The sequence below is a fragment of the Brienomyrus brachyistius genome, chromosome 19 (genome assembly GCF_023856365.1).
Source record: "Brienomyrus brachyistius isolate T26 chromosome 19, BBRACH_0.4, whole genome shotgun sequence".
Taxonomy (NCBI): domain Eukaryota; kingdom Metazoa; phylum Chordata; class Actinopteri; order Osteoglossiformes; family Mormyridae; genus Brienomyrus; species Brienomyrus brachyistius.
Genome location: NC_064551.1, coordinates 7,942,871 through 7,960,086, shown reverse-complemented (window position 1 = coordinate 7,960,086; position 17,216 = coordinate 7,942,871). Strand labels below are relative to the sequence as shown.

General features: G+C 41.4%; 2 long non-coding RNA genes across 2 annotated transcripts; both read right to left on the bottom strand.

Moving 5' to 3' along the window:
- Positions 1-203: 203 nt before the first annotated feature.
- LOC125715029 (uncharacterized) lies at positions 204-1,802 on the bottom strand. Its single transcript, XR_007383924.1, has 3 exons — positions 1,461-1,802; positions 715-922; positions 204-463 (listed from the first exon to the last, which is right to left on the bottom strand). It is a non-coding gene; the product is annotated as an uncharacterized LOC125715029 (long non-coding RNA).
- A 6,290-nt stretch (positions 1,803-8,092) lies between these two features.
- Positions 8,093-15,898, bottom strand: LOC125715030 (uncharacterized). The gene is made up of 3 exons (XR_007383925.1): positions 15,272-15,898; positions 8,726-8,971; positions 8,093-8,224 (listed from the first exon to the last, which is right to left on the bottom strand). It is a non-coding gene; the product is annotated as an uncharacterized LOC125715030 (long non-coding RNA).
- Positions 15,899-17,216: the final 1,318 nt, after the last annotated feature.

Genomic DNA, 17,216 nt, shown 5'->3' with positions numbered 1-17,216 from the left:
ACTAAGACTCACTAACACCAATGACGGACAAGAAACCAGGGCAAGACATGGACTGAAATAAACAAGACTGGGCAAAAATAATCAGACACAGTTGGGCTAGATCGGGGAAGCACACATGGATAATCAGGGGGCATGGCGCACACGAGGATCATACGAGCCGGGAATGACACTACCATTTTGATGTTTCTGACAGTGACTGAAGTGTCAGTCATCAAATACCACTGGACACTCCTGGCCTGGAACAAACCAGCATATTTGTTTCAACCATATGCTGAGTTCGTACTAAAGCATCTCAAGGCAATGGAATGAAAGGAGCCCACAAGACGAACCTTGATGTAGCAGTAGTAATGTCCAGTGTGACAGCTGAATCCCAAGTGAACCAGCACGGTATACAGATGGTTAGATCTTGGGTTCTCCGTGGGACCAAAACATAAATGGACGCATGTCCAGGTATTCAGGGTACCTCACATTATGAGAAAAACAGCAGAGTCATTGTAATTGCAACAAATATATCATGCTATCCATTGGAAACCTGGGACTTGGAAGCACAAGTAATCATAAGGTACAAAGTAATTTGATTTCCCAACCTAAATATCCCACTTGCAGATCTGTGTCAGCTAAGAAACCCCTGCTTGAGTTACTCAGTTATGATGCTCAGACCAGAGGCAGCGTGTTTCAAAACATATTTACGAAGAAGGCTGAGAATAGCTCTACCTTAGATGCTAGGTAACCCATTTAAAGCCTTGACTTGGGTCTCAAGTTCTTTACTGGCTGCGGAAGATCCAACACTCTGCTGGTCCCGCAGTCTTTTAATCTCCTCCTCAAGTGCCTCTGAAGCAGTCTCCACTGGGCTGAGGTTAGGTTCTTCTTGGGAGAGAACCTCTAATTCAGACTGTCTTGCAGCTATGAGTTTGTAGTTTTTCTGTTGGGTAAAAATGATCAAATCAATTATGTATGAAAGAATACACACAAGAGTTATGAAAGTGAAACCAAAAATGTATCAAAATTAATCATCAAGTTTAATATGGTTCCATGGCGAGAATCTGTTTAAATTCATAGCTGTTGTACTATAGTTCCTTTTTTAAGTTGCCAGGAACTTTTCTTGTACAACCCAGCAGCGCTAACACATACAGACACATAAACACCTATGAGCAATTTACCAATTCACCTAACATGCAACCTTTGGCCTGTGGGAGGAAGGCAGAGAACCCAGAGAGAATAGCAAACTCCACACAGAAAGGCCCCAGCTAACCAGAGGGTTTGAACTCAGAACCCTCTTGCTGTGAGGCGACAGTGCTAGCCACTACACCACTACACCAATTGTGTGAGGCTAGTCTCAACACAATTGCAGCAAATATTTTTTTTCTATTGTTTGTGTTAGTCTGGCTCACAACCAAACTACAAAACTTACAGAAATGTAAAAATATCAAAACAGCCGTCATGAAAAGAACCCTTATTACCTTTTTTGCAACTACAGTTTCTTCCTGGGTGTCAGGGAAGAGTTTGTTGGGTAACCTCTTTCTCTTCTTGCTTTTTGGTTGGTCCTCTTGCAAGACTTTCTGCTCAGTAGTCTTAAGTGTAGACTCCTTTTCTGTTAGTAAAAAATAGTAGCAAGACAGAATTTAATTCCTAGAAATTATGTTTACGTTGCATCAAATACTTTTGGTTAGTTTCAGCCATGCCCACTGAAATCCATTGTTTTCATTTAATTCCGTGTAAATACATTAGAACACTATGGATAGCCCATGGGATGGAAGAAGTTGGGATGGGCATGGATGAAACAGGTGGTGCATCCCATCATTTTCACTGTTAACGTTCAAATTCACATTCAGCATGGCCAGAGCATGCAAAAAAAGTTGTTTTCCTTCGGAGGGAGGGGTGCACTCTGACGCTATTTGACCCGTGGCCTATTTATTTTTAAAAAAAATCCCACAGAAACACTCCAAACTCTTGTGGAAAGCCTTCACAGAAGAGTGGCAGCAGTTATGGCTGCAAAGTGGGGACCAACTCTATATCGATGCTGATCATAGAACGACATGTCATAAAAATTCCTGTAGGTGTAAAGGCCAGGTTTCCCAGTACTTTTGTCCATATAATACAGCATGAAGGTTCGGTTGAGGCTAGGCTGATGTGCTGTAGTGTCGGCTAAGTTAGCAGTGGCTTTCCAGAATCATGCTGAGCATGGCTTCCGCACGGCAACCAAGGTGTTGGCAAAAGGTTGTAGGACCGATTCATTTACGCTACCATTGACCCAATTACGCTAGGGGCCGATAAAGGTATATCATAAGGCAACATGTAAAAGTACATGACCCATGTTTTGCCATTTTTAATGACTCCGTACTTGAGGAATCTACAGGTCATGTTTGTTTCAATAACATGTTTATGCACATGCTGCTATTATGATTTATAGCTTATTATTTGTGATAAGTTAAATGAGCTGGCTGCAAATTCGACTTTTTCAAATATAATGCATAAAATATATTCTCAAATTTTAACAACATTTAGATGTTTTATCAACACATTTATAATATTTACATATATAATATTTATTATTGCAAGTACAGAACCAGACTTGAAGGAAAAGAAAGGAAACCATTCTGGGGACGGTGTGAAATCAATCAATTTAAAAATAAAGATTACAACATTTAAAATGAGACTTGTCAGGGAAACTAGAACAGAAAGGCACGGATCCAGAGATGCAAGCCCAAATACGCTTTATTTGCGCTGTAAGGCAAGCTAAGGCACCAGAAGGGAAAGGCGAAAGGCAAGGTCGAGGGACAGGCAGGTAGGTCGTAATCCGGGGAAGCAATCCGACACGGAGGCACGGGACAGGACCACACAGGGGTACAGGGACGGGACGTGCCGGGCTCGGTGGGGAAAACGGGTCAGGTGCGGGAACGGGTCTGGAACGGGAAGGAAAACAGGTAAGGCAAATACACGGGGCAAACAGATCAGGTTAGGAGTTCGGGTAAGACGATAGACAAGAAAGTGCTTGGCAAGGCTATAAATCATTAGCGCAATACTTCGCGTTTGGCTGTTGCGACTTGGCTCTTTTTATCCACCCTCTCGTTAAGCATAATACTCTACAGCTTGGCATTTATATTTATATATATGGCATTAATCAACAGATGAGGGGTGATTTAAATATACTGGAGGGAGCCTGGCAGGGGCCTACTTGTATCTGATGAGCCGGCCAGCCTGTATCAGCTGTGCCCATTTATCAATGATATGTAAAGAGCACAGTTCACCCTAAAACTGAAGGATTTTTTTAAAGGATTTACTGATATCTAACCATCTAGTTCATTGCACTGGGAGATGCCTGATTTTGGAGCTGAACGGCCCCCTTTTCTCAGTTTTAGGGTGAATTGTCCTTTTTAATATATTACAGGAGCCTTTGAATGAACAGTGAGCCGGTTTGAAGCCCTGGTGGCAGCCTACTTGTATTTGATGAGCTGGCCACCCTGGATTAGTTTCACAGGCTTAAACCTCCTTTACAAAGTCTCTCTGGAGTCCTGAGTGACCCAGTGGACGCTCACACAGATGGAAGGTGAGCCCTCTGCATCTTACCGAAGGTCATTTGGCCACTGATGATCTCAGGGCTCTTCTTCATATTACTCATCGCTGCTTTGGGCAGACCTCAGTTAATCAGGTCCCCATAAGTGCTGAAATCAAACAATAAAACACAGAGCTGATCTAACATGCAGCAGGGTGAAGGTACAGTCGAACCTCGTTACTACGTACCCCGGATACAACATTTTCACCTTTTCAACGTACAGGTTTCTAATTCCCATTTTTAGCCTAGGTATTATTCCAATAGCAGCCATTGTTTACAGCGTACACCCTTACAGCGTAAACTTCGATACAACATCCAAATTTCTAGAGAAAATATGAAAACTAACCATCGTTCCAACGTACAGCGCTCTCCCCGCCCACCACAACTTGTGTCGCTACATCTACCTGTATCTACCTGATCTTCGCCCGACAATGCACATTTGTCTATTGCGTTGCTTGGCGTTAAATGAGTTGCCTTGACCGATCATTACTGGGCTGCGTAGTAATGGCTTAAGTGTTGTGTGCGTATTCTTCGTTTATTAAACCTTGTGAAATACGGGTCATCTCGGTAATTGTGAATTCAGAATAATAATGGAAGTAAAGGATTTTATGATTTAATTTGACCAATATTTCATTTGGATGCGAATGTTTATTTTAAAAATCCATTTTGACCAGCCGTTGTGTATTTTCGTTGCCGTTTATCGCAGGCCGGCACTAAGTAATCGTGAGTAATTTAATGAAAATTCCAAGGATCCAAATGAGCTTTGTCGAATTATTTAACAAGTAATAATGTGTTCGTTTGTTTTGTAGTCAATTTAAGGGTCTGTTCTATTAAAGTTTTATCATTTACATGGATATTTCGTGAGTTCTTTCATCCATCTTCCACTAAGTGGTTACAACGTTCTATGCTTATAACGTACATGTTTTTGATATCCCGTCTTGTACGTAGTAACGAGGTTCGACTGTACCATTAAAGAAATTCCAGAGGATTCTGACAACACATCAGTGTGAGATTATTAAACAGTAGTCATAAAATTATATTTATATTAACAAAAAAATCAGTTTGTGACTTTGTTGGAATGTTTTCACAACAGGCATATTTAGATCACGGAAATAGATCATGCCCCTGCATGCCCCCACCTAGAATATTGTGTGCAGGTTTGGTCACCATACCTTAAGAAGGACATTGCTGCCTTGGAAAAGGTGCAACGTAGGGGTACCAGAATGATTCCTCGTCTTAGAGGAATGTCTTACGAGAGGTTAACTGAGCAGAATCCGTTTAGCCTCGAGTAAAGGAGACTAAGAAGGACATGATCCAGGTATATAAGATTCTAACAGGTCTGGATGCTGTTCAATATTTCAATATTAGTTTAAATATTAGAAATTGTGGCCATAAGTGGAAATTAGTGAGAGAACATTTTAAAACAAATTTGAGGAAGCACTTTTTTACACATCATGTTTTTAGAGTCTTGCTACTAGTTTAGTAAGTAGTAAGCTAAATCCCTGGGTTCCTTTAAATCAGAGCTAGATAAGATTTTAACAACTCTGAGCTATTAGTTAAGTTCTCCCCATATGAGCTTGATGGGCTGATTGGTCTCCTCTCGTTTGTAAATTTCTTTAAAGTTCTTATGTAGGTAACTGTAACTGACCCATATGATAAAATGATTTTGTCTAATACAGGACTACATTAGGTAAATGTTATCCCCTCACACTTTGTATGGGCAGTGAATTGCCCCTACTCACGTGTGGTTTCATAATAAGAAAAATGAAAGAAATGAATACACAGATATATAAATTTATATATATATATATTTATTTGGAAGGAGGGGAGATTTTTCTCCTGCATTCTGAAATGGAAGAAAAAAAACATTCATGAAGAACACAAACCTATAAAAGATACTTGTGTGACACTATTAAGGAAGGATCTGACTGGCAGAAAAGCTGGCTGAGTGATTGCCTGGTTGCCGGCTGCAAATGCTATGTCGAGCAGTAATATGGCATTAATCAACAGATGAGGGGTGGAGATTTAAATATTCTAGAGGGAGCCTGGTGGAGACCTACTTGTGTCGGATGAGCCGGCCACCCTGAATTATCTGCGCCGTCGCATTGGTGACATGGCATCCGAAGAGGACTCGATAGGAGAACTTCATAAAAACGAGTGAGTTACAGGTAAGAGCTGGGGAGACAGAGATCATGCAGGGGTCAGAGGCCAGAAAGAAGAAGAGCAACCAGCTTAAAACCTTTAAAAAGTCCCTCTGGAGTCCCGAGTGACCCAGTGGACACTTATATAGATGGAAGGTGAGCCCTCTGCCTCTTACCTAAGGTCATTCGACGACTGATTATTTCAGGGCTCTTCCTCATGCCCGTCACAGCGACTATGGGCAGACCCCAATTAATTACAGGTCCCCAGAAGTGCTGAAATCAAACAATAAAACACAGAGCTGATCTAACATGCAGCAGGGTGAAGGTACCATTAACGAAATTCCAGAGGATTCTTACAATATATTAGTGTGAGATTATTAAACAGTAGTCATAAAATTACATGTATATTAACAAAAAATCAGTTTCTGACTTTCTTGCCGTGCTTTTGTTGTAAGGATTTTCCCAACAGGCACATTTAGATCACGGAAAGACAAAGAAAACAAACAAAAAAAATTATAAGTGCAATTCTGTGATCACCAGCAGCACTTCTGCAATGATGGACCCAAACGTAAGAAGTGACTTTATGCTTACATCTACAACAAAGCGAAGAGTTTAAGCTCTATATGCACTGAAGGCAATCGACAAGGAAAGTTTACATATAGGATTTTTAAATAAACTGCAAGCGCCTCTGGATGCACATACCTCCTCAGATACTTCTGAAACTCCCTGTTCCTCAGTTCGTTTACAGCTCTTTGAAAAAAATTGCTTGCCATTTAAAATTTGACGTGCCGACAGACCTGTTATCTCCGCCAAAAAGAACACCCTCACTCCAGCAACTGACGCATTGCCGCCGCGATTTCGCGGGCTAAGTGGATTTCTCCACTGTAATTGGTCCATCCAAGATGAAAAAAAAAACTGCCTTAACGGTGGGAATGTACAAACTGCACAGCATGCTGGTAAAGGTAGTATGGCGGAAAAACAGTGCAGTATAGAATTCCACATTTTACAGTTAAATATTTAAAATATTTATTTTCTTTAAATTGGGTGTATTTCACTAAAAAAAAACAGTTTACTCCAATAAACAGTTATGTTTACTCCCAAAAAGTGGGTGCAAATTGTTGCCTTATTTTATTCAAGGCTCTCAAGTTTCATCAAAACCTTTAAGATAGATTACATTATGAGAGAAACGCGTGTCTCACTGTTAATGCGAGGACTCCTGCCTACCGCATTCATCTTGCTCTTACGCTTCCACCTTTTCCGCACTCCATCTGTGTGCGCATTCATGTAATAACGTATTACGTATTATTATTTGCAGCGGGATCACACGTAACTTACTTATTATTCCATCCATCCATTTTCCAAACCGCTTATCCTTCTACCTCGCGGGGGGCACGAGGCGGGGAACAACCCAGGATGGGGGCCAGCCCATCGCAGGGCACAGTCACACTTCAGTCTTATTTATTATTCCATCCATCCATCCATTTTCCAAACCGCTTATCCTATTGGGTCGCGGGGGGTCCGGAGCCTATCCCGGAAGCAATGGGCACGAGGCAGGGAACAACCCAGGATGGGGGGCCAGCCCACACACACTCACACACCAGTCTTATTTATTATTCGCAGCGTCTTATTCGGATTTTCCGGTCCATCTTAAATGTTGCGCAGCCGAATGCAATGATGCGATTGCGCATGTAGGGGGAGCATTTTAATACCTTAAACCAGGGATGCCCAAACATTTTCCCTTAGTGGGCCAAAATGAAAATCTATCGGAGGACCGCGGGCCAAATGTAATATTTTACACAAAATACAAACACTAATAGTAAAGTAGTTTTATTTATCAAACAGTTATCTAACCTTCCGTTCTGTGTAAATAACATTAAACAAAATATGACAAATAAGTCATATATAGGCATTTAGAACACGTCTAAACTTTTGTAATCACATATAGTGCAAAATGTCAAAGAGTGCATGTCCAACAGCAACACAACAACAACAGTAGGAACAATATAATTGCACCACTAGTGAGAAACATGAAGCTGTTCTTTGGCGTTTATCAGCCTATCAATATTAGGTTGCAGCTAACTCACTGAGAGGGTGAGGATGTCCTGTAGGTGTGGGTCAGTCAGAGTGCTTCTGAGCCTGGACTTGTTAAGGTTCATTACACTAAAAGTCTGTTCACAGATGTAAGTGCTGCCAAACAAAGCTAACATGACCTGTGCATGTTTCCTAATGTCTGGGTACCTTTCAGATGAGACATGTGTGTAGAAGTCTTTCAGGTGTAGTGACATGAATTTATTCTTTAGCTCAGAATCACACTGAAACTCAATTAGCTGCATCTGAATGTGATCAGGCACTGAGTCCACACTTATGGTGAAGGGTTGAGAAAACAGCTCCATGTCACCTCTACTTTCCCTAAAGTCCTCAAAGCGCAACGCAAAGTCCTGGTCCAAGTGTCTGAGAAGTGCTGCATATTCAGGCAGTCTCTGCTTCACCAGGTTGACCTCTCTCAGACTAGGGAAGTGTGCAAGGTTTCCTGGGAAGAAGTGAAAGAGCTGCTAAGTCGTCAAATAATAATAAATATTGCAACATAAATGTTGTTTTATGTACTTTGAAAGAGTTAGCCTTACAATTTTATTACAATACTTTTTAACAATACTTTTTAACTGCACAACAGTGGAATATGGATATGTTAGTAAATGCACTTACTAACATATTCCACATAATATCAGTCCCAGTAACTGCACTTTTATCATGTGAGGTGCAGGTACATGCTGCCGCCTTTCCTCTCCATTATCACTTGATTAAATCATAAGCATTTTTACAATCACAAAAAATATGCAAGCTCCAAAAGACAAACAAAGCGCATGTCTGCCTGTCAATCAAGTTTAAGAACCATGGACAGCGCTGTCCCTCCGCGACACAGTTAACAAGGACGGGACTTATTTACGGCATAAAATACAGTATGATAGACATTATCACCATTAAAACTGAATGTGTATGTGTGTCTCTGTGTGTGTACAATGTATTAACCAACCTGCTGACAGATGTCGACAGAGTAGCTGCAGCTTCGACCTGAAGGCCGTTATGTGGTCAAACAGCTCAGTGATGATCTGATCCTTCCCTTGAAGCTGAATATTCAGGGTGTTGAGCAGGTCAGTGATGTCCACCATAAAAGCCACGTCACAAAACCATTTTTCATCTGTGGGGACTTGAGTGTCACTGTTCTTGCTTGTCAGAAACTCCGCGATGACATGGCGCAGCTCAAAAAATCTTTTGAGGACTTTCCCGCGGCTCAGCCACCTCACCTCTTGGTGGTAAAGCACATCCTTGTATTGTGAATCAACCTCCTCTAGAAGAGCTCTGAACTGGCGGTGTGAGAGCGCTTTTGATCGTATGCAGTTTATGATTTTAATCACGTCACGCACCACGTCTCCCATACCAACTGATCTGGCACATAGTTGCTCTTGGTGCAGGATGCAGTGGTATTTTGCCACCTTACCTCCACATTGGGAAACCTTCTGGGAAATTAGTGTGGCAAGGCCTGTTTTCCTCCCAACCATGGCAGGTGCTCCATCAGTTGTTATCCCAACCAATTTTTCCCAGCTCAGCCCGTTCGTATCCAACACTCGCTCAACGGCTGCAAACAAATCCTCACTTTTTGTTGTGCTGCGCAGTGTCTCAAATCCAGCCAGCTCCTGAGTTATTTCCATGTTTTCATTTACTCCCCGTATGAAAACCAAAAGTTGTGCAGAGTCCGAAATGTCCGTGCTCTCATCACACGCCAAAGAAAAGGCGACAAATCCAGCAGCCTTTGCTTTAAATTGCTCCTTAATGTCTCGAGACATTTCTTCAATACGACGTGTCACAGTATTTCGTGAGAGGCTGATCTGGGAGAAAGTTTTTGCCTGTGACGGGCACATGATTGTCGCAGCTATGGACAGACACTCCTTAACAAAGTCACCCGTTGAAAATGATCTCCCAGTCCGGGCAATTAGCGCAGTAATCTCAATGCTGGCTCGTGTCGCGCTGTCCTGGGCTGTCGAGGGCCGTGTAAGAGTCCCTTGTTGCCTGTAAAGTTTAGCCAGCAGCTCCCTGGTCTTGTTCTTTCGCGCATCACCTTTGAATTGCGAAAATGCTGCGTGCTTCGTCTCATAATGATGACGAATGTTATACTCCTTTAGTACAGCAACAGACTGGTTACAAATAAGGCAGACCGCTTTAGCATTTATGTCAGTGAAAAAAATATTCTTCCTCCCAGCATTTTTTAAAATGTCTTTTGTCTGTGTGCCACTGACGATGCCGCTCCATGTTGATAGTGGCTTAAGCTAGCAGCCCGGTGGTGACCCGCCACAAACTGGTTTGATCGCGTATGGCGGCAACAAAGACTCATGGGACTTTTTACAAATTGTTAAAATATGACTATTTATGAAGTGTGGAAATGTACATATGTGCACAGATATACTCTACATTACCCTTATAGTTGCTTGTATTTCAATTTTAGTCTTAGATATTTCAAATGTAATCAAAGCACCATGAGTGAGGACTGTATAATATATATTAGTTAGGCCAACGTACACTAAAAAGTAAACGCACTGATAGCTACACTGGGATTCGTGCTTTAAGAGTTTTTGAAACAAATTTTAGTACAGTAATAATTTAAAATTTTAGATATCCATTGGCGGGCCAATCTAAATAGTACGCCGGGCGCACTGATAGCTACACTGGGATTCGTGCTTTAAGAGTTTTTGAAACAAATTTTAGTACAGTAATAATTTAAAATTTTAGATATCCATTGGCGGGCCAATCTAAATAGTACCCGCGGGCCCCACTTTGGGCACCCCTGGTATAAAGTATAGTTTTAAAAGAGATGAGGGATATTATTAACCAACCTTTAACATTACTATTTGAGAAATCCTTATCTACTGGTGTGGCACTTTCTAATTGGAAGCATGCTAATATAACACCCATATTCAAAAAAGGGGATAGAAGTAATCCAGCAAACTATAAGCCAATCAGTTTAACTTGCATAACTGGAATGGTAATGGAAGCTATAATCCAAGTGAAAATGGTAGATTACCTGGATTAAAATAACATTCTGAGGTATAGCCATCATAGATTTAGGAGAGGTAGGTCCTGTTTAACTAATCTACTTGAGTTCTTTGAGGAAGCTACGAAAGAAATTGATCACAAAAAGGCCTATGATGTTATCTGCTTAGTTCTGCAGAAGGCCTTTGATGTTGTCCACCACAAACGGCTCCATTATATAATTCCTCGGTAAGTCCCCACCTAGAATATTGTGTGCAGGTTTGGTCACCATACCTTAAGAAGGACATTGCTGCCTTGGAAAAGGTGCAACGTAGGGGTACCAGAATGATTCCTTGTCTTAGAGGAATGTCTTACGAGAGGTTAACTGAGCAGAATCCGTTTAGCCTCGAGTAAAGGAGACTAAGAAGGACATGATCCAGGTATATAAGATTCTAACAGGTCTGGATGCTGTTCAATATTTCAATATTAGTTTAAATATTAGAAATCGTGGCCATAAGTGGAAATTAGCGAGAGAACATTTTAAAACAAATTTGAGGAAGCACTTTTTTACACATCATGTTTTTAGAGTCTTGCTACTAGTTTAGTAAGTAGTAAGCTAAATCCCTGGGTTCCTTTAAATCAGAGCTAGATAAGATTTTAACAACTCTGAGCTATTAGTTAAATTCTCCCCATATGAGCTTGATGGGCTGATTGGTCTCCTCTCGCTTGTAAATTTCTTATGTCCTTATGTAGGTAACTGTAACTGACCCATGTGATAAAATGATTTTGTCTAATACAGGACTACATTAGGTAAATGTTATCCCCTCACACTTTGTATGGGCAGTGAATTGCCCCTACTCACGTGTGGTTTCATAATAAGAAAAATGAAAGAAATGAATACACAGATATATAAATTTATATATATATATATATTTATTTGGGAGGAGGGGAGATTTTTCTTCTGCATTCTGAAATGGAAGAAAAAAACATTCATGAAAACACAAACCTATAAAAGGTACTTGTGTGACACTATTAAGGAAGGATCTGACTAGGAGAAAAGCTGGCTGAGTGATTGCCTGGTTGCCGGCAGCAAATGCTATGTCGAGCAGTAATATGGCATTAATCAACAGATGAGGGGTGGAGATTTAAATATTCTAGAGGGAGCCTGGTGGAGACCTACTTGTGTCGGATAAGCCGGCCACCCTGAATTATCTGCGCCGTCGCATTGGTGACATGGCATCCGAAGAGGAGCCAGTATTGGCGCTGGACTTGATAGGAGAACTTCATAAAAATGAGTGAGTTACAGGTAAGAGCTGGGGAGACAGAGATCATGCAGGGGTCAGAGGCCAGAAAGAAGAAGAGCAACCAGCTTAAAACCTTTAAAAAGTCCCTCTGGAGTCCCGAGTGACCCAGTGGACACATATAGATGGAAGGTGAGCCCTCTGCCTCTTACCTAAGGTCATTCGACCACTGATTATTTCAGGGCTCTTCCTCATGCCCGTCACAGCGACTATGGGCAGACCCCAATTAATTACAGGTCCCCAGAAGTGCTGAAATCAAACAATAAAACACAGAGCTGATCTAACATGCAGCAGGGTGAAGGTACCATTAACGAAATTCCAGAGGATTCTTACAATATATTAGTGTGAGATTATTAAACAGTAGTCATAAAATTACATGTATATTAACAAAAAATCAGTTTCTGACTTTCTTGCCGTGCTTTTGTTGTAAGGATTTTCCCAACAGGCACATTTAGATCACGGAAAGACAAAGAAAACAAACAAAAAAAATTATAAGTGCAATTCTGTGATCACCAGCAGCACTTCTGCAATGATGGACCCAAACGTAAGAAGTGACTTTATGCTTACATCTACAACAAAGCGAAGAGTTTAAGCTCTATATGCACTGAAGGCAATCGACAAGGAAAGTTTACATATAGGATTTTTAAATAAACTGCAAGCGCCTCTGGATGCACATACCTCCTCAGATACTTCTGAAACTCCCTGTTCCTCAGTTCGTTTACAGCTCTTTGAAAAAAATTGCTTGCCATTTAAAATTTGACGTGCCGACAGACCTGTTATCTCCGCCAAAAAGAACACCCTCACTCCAGCAACTGACGCATTGCCGCCGCGATTTCGCGGGCTAAGTGGATTTCTCCACTGTAATTGGTCCATCCAAGATGAAAAAAAAAACTGCCTTAACGGTGGGAATGTACAAACTGCACAGCATGCTGGTAAAGGTAGTATGGCGGAAAAACAGTGCAGTATAGAATTCCACATTTTACAGTTAAATATTTAAAATATTTATTTTCTTTAAATTGGGTGTATTTCACTAAAAAAAAACAGTTTACTCCAATAAACAGTTATGTTTACTCCCAAAAAGTGGGTGCAAATTGTTGCCTTATTTTATTCAAGGCTCTCAAGTTTCATCAAAACCTTTAAGATAGATTACATTATGAGAGAAACGCGTGTCTCACTGTTAATGCGAGGACTCCTGCCTACCGCATTCATCTTGCTCTTACGCTTCCACCTTTTCCGCACTCCATCTGTGTGCGCATTCATGTAATAACGTATTACATATTATTATTTGCAGCGGGATCACACGTAACTTACTTATTATTCCATCCATCCATTTTCCAAACCGCTTATCCTTCTACCTCGCGGGGGGCACGAGGCGGGGAACAACCCAGGATGGGGGCCAGCCCATCGCAGGGCACAGTCACACATCAGTCTTATTTATTATTCCATCCATCCATCCATTTTCCAAACCGCTTATCCTATTGGGTCGCGGGGGGTCCGGAGCCTATCCCGGAAGCAATGGGCACGAGGCAGGGAACAACCCAGGATGGGGGGCCAGCCCACACACACTCACACACCAGTCTTATTTATTATTCGCAGCGTCTTATTCGGATTTTCCGGTCCATCTTAAATGTTGCGCAGCCGAATGCAATGATGCGATTGCGCATGTAGGGGGAGCATTTTAATACCTTAAACCAGGGGTACCCAAACATTTTCCCTTAGTGGGCCAAAATGAAAATCTATCGGAGGACCGCGGGCCAAATGTAATATTTTACACAAAATACAAACACTAATAGTAAAGTAGTTTTATTTATCAAACAGTTATCTAACCTTCCGTTCTGTGTAAATAACATTAAACAAAATATGACAAATAAGATATATATAGGCATTTAGAACACGTCTAAACTTTTGTAATCACATATAGTGCAAAATGTCAAAGAGTGCATGTCCAACAGCAACACAACAACAACAGTAGGAACAATATAATTGCACCACTAGTGAGAAACATGAAGCTGTTCTTTGGCGTTTATCAGCCTATCAATATTAGGTTGCAGCTAACTCACTGAGAGGGTGAGGATGTCCTGTAGGTGTGGGTCAGTCAGAGTGCTTCTGAGCCTGGACTTGTTAAGGTTCATTACACTAAAAGTCTGTTCACAGATGTAAGTGCTGCCAAACAAAGCTAACATGACCTGTGCATGTTTCCTAATGTCTGGGTACCTTTCAGATGAGACATGTGTGTAGAAGTCTTTCAGGTGTAGTGACATGAATTTATTCTTTAGCTCAGAATCACACTGAAACTCAATTAGCTGCATCTGAATGTGATCAGGCACTGAGTCCACACTTATGGTGAAGGGTTGAGAAAACAGCTCCATGTCACCTCTACTTTCCCTAAAGTCCTCAAAGCGCAACGCAAAGTCCTGGTCCAAGTGTCTGAGAAGTGCTGCATATTCAGGCAGTCTCTGCTTCACCAGGTTGACCTCTCTCAGACTAGGGAAGTGTGCAAGGTTTCCTGGGAAGAAGTGAAAGAGCTGCTAAGTCGTCAAATAATAATAAATATTGCAACATAAATGTTGTTTTATGTACTTTGAAAGAGTTAGCCTTACAATTTTATTACAATACTTTTTAACAATACTTTTTAACTGCACAACAGTGGAATATGGATATGTTAGTAAATGCACTTACTAACATATTCCACATAATATCAGTCCCAGTAACTGCACTTTTATCATGTGAGGTGCAGGTACATGCTGCCGCCTTTCCTCTCCATTATCACTTGATTAAATCATAAGCATTTTTACAATCACAAAAAATATGCAAGCTCCAAAAGACAAACAAAGCGCATGTCTGCCTGTCAATCAAGTTTAAGAACCATGGACAGCGCTGTCCCTCCGCGACACAGTTAACAAGGACGGGACTTATTTACGGCATAAAATACAGTATGATAGACATTATCACCATTAAAACTGAATGTGTATGTGTGTCTCTGTGTGTGTACAATGTATTAACCAACCTGCTGACAGATGTCGACAGAGTAGCTGCAGCTTCGACCTGAAGGCCGTTATGTGGTCAAACAGCTCAGTGATGATCTGATCCTTCCCTTGAAGCTGAATATTCAGGGTGTTGAGCAGGTCAGTGATGTCCACCATAAAAGCCACGTCACAAAACCATTTTTCATCTGTGGGGACTTGAGTGTCACTGTTCTTGCTTGTCAGAAACTCCGCGATGACATGGCGCAGCTCAAAAAATCTTTTGAGGACTTTCCCGCGGCTCAGCCACCTCACCTCTTGGTGGTAAAGCACATCCTTGTATTGTGAATCAACCTCCTCTAGAAGAGCTCTGAACTGGCGGTGTGAGAGCGCTTTTGATCGTATGCAGTTTATGATTTTAATCACGTCACGCACCACGTCTCCCATACCAACTGATCTGGCACATAGTTGCTCTTGGTGCAGGATGCAGTGGTATTTTGCCACCTTACCTCCACATTGGGAAACCTTCTGGGAAATTAGTGTGGCAAGGCCTGTTTTCCTCCCAACCATGGCAGGTGCTCCATCAGTTGTTATCCCAACCAATTTTTCCCAGCTCAGCCCGTTCGTATCCAACACTCGCTCAACGGCTGCAAACAAATCCTCACTTTTTGTTGTGCTGCGCAGTGTCTCAAATCCAGCCAGCTCCTGAGTTATTTCCATGTTTTCATTTACTCCCCGTATGAAAACCAAAAGTTGTGCAGAGTCCGAAATGTCCGTGCTCTCATCACACGCCAAAGAAAAGGCGACAAATCCAGCAGCCTTTGCTTTAAATTGCTCCTTAATGTCTCGAGACATTTCTTCAATACGACGTGTCACAGTATTTCGTGAGAGGCTGATCTGGGAGAAAGTTTTTGCCTGTGACGGGCACATGATTGTCGCAGCTATGGACAGACACTCCTTAACAAAGTCACCCGTTGAAAATGATCTCCCAGTCCGGGCAATTAGCGCAGTAATCTCAATGCTGGCTCGTGTCGCGCTGTCCTGGGCTGTCGAGGGCCGTGTAAGAGTCCCTTGTTGCCTGTAAAGTTTAGCCAGCAGCTCCCTGGTCTTGTTCTTTCGCGCATCACCTTTGAATTGCGAAAATGCTGCGTGCTTCGTCTCATAATGATGACGAATGTTATACTCCTTTAGTACAGCAACAGACTGGTTACAAATAAGGCAGACCGCTTTAGCATTTATGTCAGTGAAAAAAATATTCTTCCTCCCAGCATTTTTAAAAATGTCTTTTGTCTGTGTGCCACTGACGATGCCGCTCCATGTTGATAGTGGCTTAAGCTAGCAGCCCGGTGGTGACCCGCCACAAACTGGTTTGATCGCGTATGGCGGCAACAAAGACTCATGGGACTTTTTACAAATTGTTAAAATATGACTATTTATGAAGTGTGGAAATGTACATATGTGCACAGATATACTCTACATTACCCTTATAGTTGCTTGTATTTCAATTTTAGTCTTAGATATTTCAAATGTAATCAAAGCACCATGAGTGAGGACTGTATAATATATATTAGTTAGGCCAACGTACACTAAAAAGTAAACGCACTGATAGCTACACTGGGATTCGTGCTTTAAGAGTTTTTGAAACAAATTTTAGTACAGTAATAATTTAAAATTTTAGATATCCATTGGCGGGCCAATCTAAATAGTACGCCGGGCGCACTGATAGCTACACTGGGATTCGTGCTTTAAGAGTTTTTGAAACAAATTTTAGTACAGTAATAATTTAAAATTTTAGATATCCATTGGCGGGCCAATCTAAATAGTACCCGCGGGCCCCACTTTGGGCACCCCTGGTATAAAGTATAGTTTTAAAAGAGATGAGGGATATTATTAACCAACCTTTAACATTACTATTTGAGAAATCCTTATCTACTGGTGTGGCACTTTCTAATTGGAAGCATGCTAATATAACACCCATATTCAAAAAAGGGGATAGAAGTAATCCAGCAAACTATAAGCCAATCAGTTTAACTTGCATAACTGGAATGGTAATGGAAGCTATAATCCAAGTGAAAATGGTAGATTACCTGGATTAAAATAACATTCTGAGGTATAGCCATCATAGATTTAGGAGAGGTAGGTCCTGTTTAACTAATCTACTTGAGTTCTTTGAGGAAGCTACGAAAGAAATTGATCACAAAAAGGCCTATGATGTTATCTGCTTAGTTCTGCAGAA